The sequence below is a fragment of the Rattus norvegicus genome, chromosome 2, assembly GCF_036323735.1.
Source record: "Rattus norvegicus strain BN/NHsdMcwi chromosome 2, GRCr8, whole genome shotgun sequence".
In the NCBI taxonomy this organism is placed as follows: domain Eukaryota; kingdom Metazoa; phylum Chordata; class Mammalia; order Rodentia; family Muridae; genus Rattus; species Rattus norvegicus.
Window position 1 is genome coordinate 173,579,240 of NC_086020.1, and position 9,197 is coordinate 173,588,436.

Here is a 9,197-nt window from a genome sequence, read left to right on the forward strand (position 1 = left end):
CACCTTAGAATCCTCTGACTAGCTTTTAAAAAAAAGACCTGATGCCCCAGCTGACCTCCAGAAAAATTATATAAAAAATATTGGACAGTGGAAAGGAGATATTCATGTTTTCTGAGACTTTCTGGGTAATTTCAGGGCATCCAAGGTTTAAGAGCTCCCGTTTATTGTGGATCACACTTAGAAGAGTTAACATAAGGAGTCTGAGGGTATGAACGAGGCATTGTTTATTTTTGGTTACTATATCCCTACCTTGCAATCATGCTAATGTCATTCATCTATTTTATTCCCCTCCTAGTCCACCCTCAGACCGCTCAGCACATCCCATACCTCCTCCCCACTCCCACCCCCCACCCCCGTCTCCACGAGGATGTCCCCACCCCACCCACCCCACCAGACCTCTAAACTTCCTGGGGCCTCCAGTCTCTTGAGGGTTAGGTGCATCTTCTCTAACTGAACCCAGACCTGAGAATCCTCTGCTTGTTTTGGGGGCCCCATCTCAGCTGGTGTACACTGCCTGGTTGGTGATCCAGACGTCTGAGAGACCTTGGGGGTCCAGGTAATTGAGACTACTGGTCCTCCTACAGGGTTGCCCTCCTCCTCAGCTTCCTCCAGCTTTTCCCTAATTCATCCACAGGGGTCAGCAGTTTCTGTTCATTGGCTGGGTGCACGCATCTGCATCTGACTCTTTCAGCTGCTTGTTGAGTCTTTTGGAGAACAGTCATGGTAGGTCCCTTTTTGTGAGCACCCTTTAGCTTCAGTAATGGTGTCAGGTTTTGGGGCCTCTCCTTGAGCTGGATCCCTTTTGGGCCTGTTGCTGGACCTTCTTTTCCTCAGGCTCTTCTCCATTTCCATCCCTGCATTTCCTTCAGACAGGAAGAATTATGGGTTAGAGTTTTGACTGTGGGATAGCAATTCCATCCCTCACTTGATGTCCTGTCTTTCTGCTGGAGGTGGGCCAACAAGTTCCCTCTCCCCACTGCAGGACCTTTCATCTAGGGTCCCCCCCTTTGAGTCCTGAGAGTCTCTCACTTCCCAGGTCTCTAGTACATTCTGGAGGGTCCCCCCACTCCTACCTCCTGAGGTCACCTGTTTCCATTCTTTCTGCCAGCCCTCAGGGCTTCAGTCCTTTCTCCCACCCAATACCATATCATGTTCTCCCACCCCCACCCCTACTTCTTTCCTTCCCCACTCCCTCCCTCTCTCCCTCCCCCTTGTGGTTGCTTTCTTCTCCCTCCCAAGTGGGACTGAGGCGTCCTCACTTGGGCCCTTCAGTTTGTTGACCTTTTTGAGTTCTGTGGACTGTATCTTGGGTATTCTGTACTTTGGGGGAGGACTAATATCAACTAATTAGTGGGAGTATAGTGTGCATGTCCTTTTGGGTCTGAGTAACCTCACTCAGGATGATATTTTCTAGTTCCATCCATTTGCCTGCAAAACTCAGGATGTCCTCATTCTTAATAGCTGAGTAGTATTCCACTGTGTAAATGAACCACGTTTTCTGTATCCATTCTTCTACCTGGGACATCTGGGTTGTTTCCAGCTTCTGGCTATCACAAATAAGGCTGCTATGAACATAGTGGAACCCGTGCCCCTGTGGCATGGTGGGGCATCGTTTGGATATATTCCCAAGAGTGGTATTTCTGGGTCTTTAGGTAGGTGTATTTCCAATTTTCTTAGGAACCTCCAAATCGATTTCCAGAGTGGTTGTATCAGTTTGCAATCCCACCAGCAATGGAGGAGTGTTCCTCTTTTTCCACATTCTCACCAACATGTGTTGTCACCTGAAGTTTTGATCTTAGCCATTCTGACTAGTATAAGGTAGAAACTCAGGGTTGTTCGGATTTGCATTTCTCTGATCACTAAGGATTTTGAACATTTCTTTAGGTGCTTCTCTGCCATTCAGGATTCCTCTGTTGTGAAGACTTTAGTTCTTATTCCATTTTTTTTTTGATTGGGTAGTTTAGATTTTTTTTTTTTTTTGGTGGTTAGCTTCTTGAGTTCTTTATATATTTTGGATCTTAGTCCTCTATCAGATGTGGGGTTGATGAAGATTTTTTTCCCAATCTGTGGGTTGCTGATTTGTCTTTTTTTATTTTGTAATTATATTTATGTACAGAAAACTTAGTGTACATTAACCCAGTTTAGTGGAGCGCCCTTTGGCCTTTGCCTTTTCCAGCTTGGCAATGAGAGCCACAGACTTAGGACTCAGAATGTTGCAGATCTCATCATATCTGTCATTATAATTGATTCTAATAGCTTCCACCAGCTTAGCCAGAGCACCCTTGTCTTCCGAGTTCACCTGTGTGAAGGCAACAGTGGTGCACATCTTCCTGTGGACCAGGCGCTCCAGCCTGGCCTTTCCCTTGATGATGCAGTGGGGCACCCCCATCTTTTGACAAAGGGCAGGCAGGAAAACCACCAGCTCAGTAGGGTCTACATCATGGGCAATCACCACCAGCTGAGCCTTCTTGTTCTCCACCAAGGTGGTGACTGTGTTGACCGCTGCTTGGAGGACAGGCTGTCTCTCAGTTGGGACGTCCCCTTTGCACGCAGCTTTCTTCTCAGTATGGGCCAGGAGCCTTTGCTTCTTCTCCTGCTTTGTCTCTGGCCTGTACTTGTGGGCAAGCTTAAGCAGCTGAGTCACTGTTTGCCTGTCCAGGGCCTGGGTGAACTGGTTAATGGCAGGAGGTACTATGAGCCGCTTATAGAGGATGGCTCTTCGCCGCTGCAGCCTGATGTAGTGGGGCCATTTGACAAAGTGCGTGAGATCTCTTTTGGGTTGGGTGTCCTGCCCAATGCCAAAGTTCTTGGGCCTTTTCTCAAAGGATTGACCACCTTCTTGGCCGCCTGTTTCTTGACGATGGCAGGGGACGGGATCACCTTCTTCCCCTTGGCCTTCTTTCTTATGGGCATCTTGCTCAGCTGGAGGAGAGAGAGCCGATTTGTCTTATTGACTATGTCATTTCCATTCTTTTTTTTTTTTTTGGTTCTTTTTTTCGGAGCTGGGGATCGAACCCAGGGCCTTGCGCTTCCTAGGCAAGCGCTCTACCACTGAGCTAAATCCCCAACCCCGTCATTTCCATTCTTACTTGTCCCAAAGATCTCCCGTTGAAAATACAAGTAACGTTAAAAGTACTAGACTTAAATTTAAACATATTAAAATTTCAGTCCCTTTAAAGTAGCCACTCTCTTTTTAAAAAACCTATAATCTTTTAAAACTCAAAGTCTCTCAACCGTGGGCTCCAGTAAAATTATCAAATTAAATACTTTTATACCGCAAGAGAGAGGAACCAGGGTGCAGTCATAATCAAATCAAAGCGAAACCAAACTTCCTGGGCTCCTCCAAAGGGCTCAGGTCACTTCTCTGGCTCTGTCCTCTGTAGCACACACAGCTTGTCTCTTATGCTCCGGCATGCTCTATCCCACTGCTGCTGCTGTCCCTGGTGGTCATCCCATGGTACTGGCATCTGCTGCAACTGGGCTGCACTCTCACTAATAGCTTTTCATAGCTTCCCTTCGTGGTGCCAAGCCTCGACTCCTACAATCCTGGGTCTCCAGCTGTCCCAGAGGCTGTACCTTCACAAATGGCCTCTGCTGGCTTCTCACAGTGCTAAGCCTCAGCTGCTCTCTATGACCCTGTCACTCGTCCTAATCAGTACCACCTGAGTGACTTTTACACTACCAAGTTCAGCTGCAAGCACAAGGTACAAACTTGGTTTTCTCTGGAATGCAACTTCTATGTGCTGACTCTGAGGAAACACTTCCAAGAAAATTTACACCTCAGTGATGCTGGTCCCTTCTTAATCACTACTAATTTCTCACCTCCAACTGACTAGCACTGAGTATCCAAGCAAAGCAAAGGTTTCACTTTAGTAGTTCTGGTATCTATCTTGTTAGTCACAGCTGATGCTTCAGCCGCAGCTAACCAGAACCACAGAGCCTTAATTCAAAATAACAAATGGTCCCCGTAGAGTCTTTAAACTTTTCTCCGAAACTTCACAAGTCAGGTATCCACAGTCCATATTGCCCACAACAGTCCTATCTTCCAACCTCCTACAAAAGCTCACCAAGCATTGAACACTCAATGGCTTTTCTAGCCCAAAGTTCCAAAGTCCTTCCAGAATCCTCCCCAAAACACGCCTGTCACAGCAATACCCCACTCCTGGTACCAACTTGTCATAGTGAGAGTTTCTATTGCTGTGATGAACAACATGGCCAAACAGCAAGTTGGGAAGGAGAGGGTTTATCTTGCTTACCCTTCCACACCACTCTTCATTATCCAAAGAAGTCAGGACGGGAACAGAAATCAGGCAGGAACCTGGAGGCAGGAGCTGATGCAGAAGCCTTATAAGAGTGCTGCCTACTGGCTTGCTCCCCATGGCTTCTTCAGCCTACTTTCTTGTAGAACCCAGGACCGAATGGCACCCCCCAAACTGGGCTGGGCCCTCCCTGATCAGTCACTAATTAAGAAAATGCCCTGCAGCTGGACCTTATGGAGGTGTTTTCTCATTTGAGGTTCCCTCTTCTCAGATAACTCTAGCTTTTTCAAGTTGACAATAGATTAGCCAGCACAGCGCCTAAGGCCATGAAGCCAAGCACAGGAGGTGGGGCCAGTTTACAATACAACCATAAGGCCCACTGACCCACTTCCTCCTCCAGGGTTCCGCTTCCTAAAGGATTCACAGCCCTCTAAAATAGTGCTGTCAGCTGAAGCCCAAGTATTCAAACAAAGAAGCCCACGAAGAACATTTAACACTCAGACCAGACTACTTTTTAAGTTGCTTTTGTACCAGCAACCAACAACTAATGCAAGAGCGCACACAAAAGAGGACTCGACTCTTAAAACAAGTCTACTCATCATAGTGAAGCCACTGGCAACCAAAGTCAGAGCTTCACATATACCAGACAATCACTACCATTGAGCTACCACCTAGACCAAACCATTTTAAAGGATACATTCAAAGGATAACACATATAATGCAGAATTCTACAAGGTGTGTCTATATACAAGACTGAAGGATGCATTCAGATGACACCATATAATACAGAATTCTACAAGGTGTCTATACATAAAATTTAAAGCAGAATGCTTTTTCGTGTTAGTGTCACTGTAGCCCACCCTGGATGGTCTTAAATTTATTATGAAAACCAGGTTGTCCTTAAACTCTCAGCTGTCTTGCCAGTACCTGGGAAGTAGAGGTACGATCAGGAAGTCCTAGGTCATTGTCAGCTGCATAGCAAGTCTGAGGCCAGCCTGGATTACAAGAAACATTTCTAAAAAGAAAAAATAATTCCTATGTTTGCAAATTTATGTGTGCTTAAACTTAAAAGTATTCATATATATGTATTGTGTGCTTATATATATATATGTACATATATGTACATGTACATAAACTGTGCTTGTGTATACATGTACATACACATACATACAAGTGTATATATGTCAAAGTTTTCCCTTTGCTAACAGCAGTAATTCCCTATTTTTTTCTCACCACAGGCACACTAGGCAAATGGGCAAAGTTATCCAACATTAAAGGGGAAGAGCTGGAGCCTTTGGTCATCCTCTAACTCCAGGTACTTGTCAAAAAGGCTCAAAGTGTCAACCTCTTGGCACTTGGTCAATCCATTCACAGACCTCTACTGGGTCACCTCTGCTGGCATTCTTCAGCCTAATTTGTAAATCAAGTCCAACTCTGTCTTCTTAGGTTCCTTCAATTTCATACAATTGAAATGCTACAGAAACCAGGTTATCTATTTTTTAAAAAAATGTATTGACACCCGTCTAGGTAACTGGCCACAGGCAATGAGGCCTTGAGGGATCCAAATGATCTTCTTGACTTGTTCCCTCTCAGTTGACTGCATACCAGTGGCTGCCAGCTCCACTTTGCAGCAGTGCTTCAAGTTAATGATTTCCAATCATGAGCAAATCTGCATTTCGAAGGTTCAGTGTCTCGAATGTGAACATTTTTGTATGTGCCTCCAGACATGGGAGAGTTTCTCTTGGGAAATGCTTTTCTACAGAAAACCCATCCTTGGTTCTCAAACTTTAGTGCATCCAGAAATCACCTGAGATCTTGTTAAAATGTAGTTTCTGGTTCTCTAAGTTTGGGGTGAGCCTACCTTTTGAATTTCTAACAAGTTCCCAGATGTCACTGAGGATGCTGGTCCAAGGATCACATTTTCAGTACCAAGACAGAATTCGGAAATATGTAGGAGTAATTTTCATTGTCACCGGAGCTGGGAACACACCTGGAAGTTAATGATGGGGAACAGGGTTGTTAAACCTTCTGCAGTATACACAAGTTTTCTACATAATGGAAAAGGAACCATGTGAAATATCAACAGTTCCTTCTTTCAAGAGCAGTGTCCACATGCCTGGTGGCATCCAAGAATGTGAGGATACCATGAAGTAAAGGGTAGAGGACCCATGCAGAGACATATCAACAAAAAGAAAAAATACCGCTGTTGACACAAAGGGAGCTGGCAAGGCACGGGGCATACCCTGTGTGGTGGTTTGAATAAAGATGACCCCCATAGGTCCATAGGAAGTGGTACTATTAGAAGTTGTGGCCTTGTTGGAAGAAGTGTGTCGGTAAGGGGTGGGCTTTGAGGTTTCAGAATCTCAAGTATGGCCCATGTCAAATCACTGTCAATTCGTGCTGCCTGTGGATCCAGCACCATGTCTGCCTGTTTCCTGCCATGACAATAGGGATTAAACCTTTAAACTGTAAGCCAGCCCCAATTAAATGTTTTCCTTTATAAGAGTTGCTGTGGTCATGGTGTCTCTTCACAGCAATAAAGCCATAACTTTAACACACTGTGTGCAGGGATTGGATACATTGAACAAATAAATCAATGAGTGAATAAGCAAATACACTGGAGAAAGTATTTACCAAAATGGAAGGAAGGAACACTAGAAAGAAGCCCAAGGTGCTAAGAATTATAGGGATTAAATATCAACTCAAGTTTTCATGCATGTGTAGACAGACTTGAAAAATAGTTATAAGTATGTGTATATATGCACACATGCATTTGCTACAATCCATTAAGAAAACTAAAAACACAATATAATGTTTTTCTCTAGTACACAGTGACAATGAGGAACTTAGGTCTCCAGAGTTTGGTTTCTAAATAATGCCCACCACTAAAAAATACTTAGGGTTTGTTAGGGAAATGGATGTCTTTGGGTAGGCACTTGGGAAGAGCAAAGATAAACTCGAAGTATTAAATCTAAATATTTCTGATCCAAAAAATTAGGAAGTATCCAGAATAACAGAAATGTGCTGTGGTGGTCAACGTTAATTGTCAACGTGACAAAATCGGAGTTATCTGGGAGCTAGCTCCTAAGTGTGCCTGTGAAGATTGTTTCGATTATATCAGTTGAGGTGGGAAGGTCTGCTGTTCTGAGGTATTGCATGCGCAGAAGATCCTACACTATATGTGAGTGAGCAAGCAAGCTCGGCACCAGCAGCATGCATTCATTGCTCTGTTCCTCTGACAGCGAGTGGGTATAAGGTGACCAGCTGCTGAGCTTTGACTTCCCCACTAGGATAACCTAAACCTTTCTCCTATAAAGTTGCTTTTGTTAGGGTATTTTTATCATAGCAACAGGAAAAGAAACTAAGACACCTACCAAGAAGAAGCAGGAGCCATCTTGAAGGGGTTCCTACTGGATAAACTTAAACATTAAAATGTGTTTTTTAACACCAAAAACCAAAATGAGATGAAAAACCAGGCACAGTAGTTGCATATATGTGACAAGGCACAGGTATCACTTAAGTTAAGCCCTGGAGCTCATGACCACCCTAGACAACACAGCAAGATCCTGCTTCCAAGAAGACTCAGAAATCCATGAGTTCATACATATAACAAATAAAAGGAATCCCATCCTTACAACAGAGTGATAAATGATAATAAACTTATTAGTTCAGTGAAAAGGAATTGAATTATTAGACAATGGATTTTAAATCAGTATAACTCACCCCAAACTCATCCTTATTAATCAAAATAGGAACCATTACAATCAACACATTTTTGGCAGATAATTAAGTTTATCTTGTAGAGTAAAAATCTGTGCTTCAAGATTGAGTCAGTTCCCACATTGCATTTCTGCATCCCGATGGTTGTGGAAGCATTGTCTCTGTGAAAAGGTGAGCTACTTGAAGGCATATTAGTCACCTAGAAGGTCAGGTTTGTGTAGTGAATAAAATTTCTCAGTACCGGCCAACCAACTTCTGAAGCATCGTTTATTCTCACGGGGTCAGGCATTATCCTGGAGAAGAATTGGACCCTTTTTACTGACCGGTGAGGACTGCAGATGCTGCAATTTTCAGTGTGTCTCATCAATCTTCTGAGCATACATTTCAGTTGAAACGATTCAGAAATGCAAGGATTCAGAAAGCCGTAGTGGGTTAAGGCAACACAGACTGCCTTTGTCAGTTGTTGACGTTGCCGTTGCTATGATAAATACCATAACCAAAAAGAAACTTAGAGACAAAAGCATTTATTTTGGCTTACAATTTCAGGGGGATAAGGGTCCGCCACGGCAGGGAAGACATGGCAGGAGGCAGCAGGAGCAGGGAGGTGAAGATCATTATGGCCATACTCGGGGGAAACAGGGCGAGAAAACCGGAAGTGGGGCGAGAAAACCGGAAATGGGGCAAGGTCTTAAACCTTCGGAGTCTTCTTATACTGACTACTTCCTCCCACACGACTGCACCTCCTGAATGTTCTATAACTTCCCACCTGGAAACAAGTGTCCAAGTACATGTACCTGTGAGAGACACTTCTCATTCAAACCACACCACCAAACAGCGACTGTTACTTTTTGACCAAGTTTGGTTTTAGGAAATGCTTTGGAACTGCTTCTCAGTCCAACGACTGAGCTGGTCATTGCAGGTCATGATATACAATCTGCTCTTCATGGCACATCAGAAGCCAATGAAGAAATTGTTTCTTATCCCATAGGATAAATGCAAATGACAGTTTAAAAAAAAGCAACATTTTTTTTCGTCAGTTCATGAGGCACACACTTAACAAATGTTACCTTTCAGTTTGCTTCAAGTGCCTCATGACTGTGTTTAAGCTGGTTTTTGACAATTTCCCCTGTACTTGTAACCAAGTCGGCTTTGATGATGGTCACTGACAGCTTCTGATGGCCAGCCATATGGGGCTGTGATCTCCTGCTCTGTGTACTT

General features: G+C 44.0%; 1 pseudogene; it reads right to left on the bottom strand.

Moving 5' to 3' along the window:
* Positions 1 to 1,300: 1,300 nt before the first annotated feature.
* LOC108350051 (60S ribosomal protein L7a-like) lies at positions 1,301 to 8,669 on the bottom strand (annotated as a pseudogene).
* Between the last annotated feature and the right edge of the window lie 528 nt (positions 8,670 to 9,197).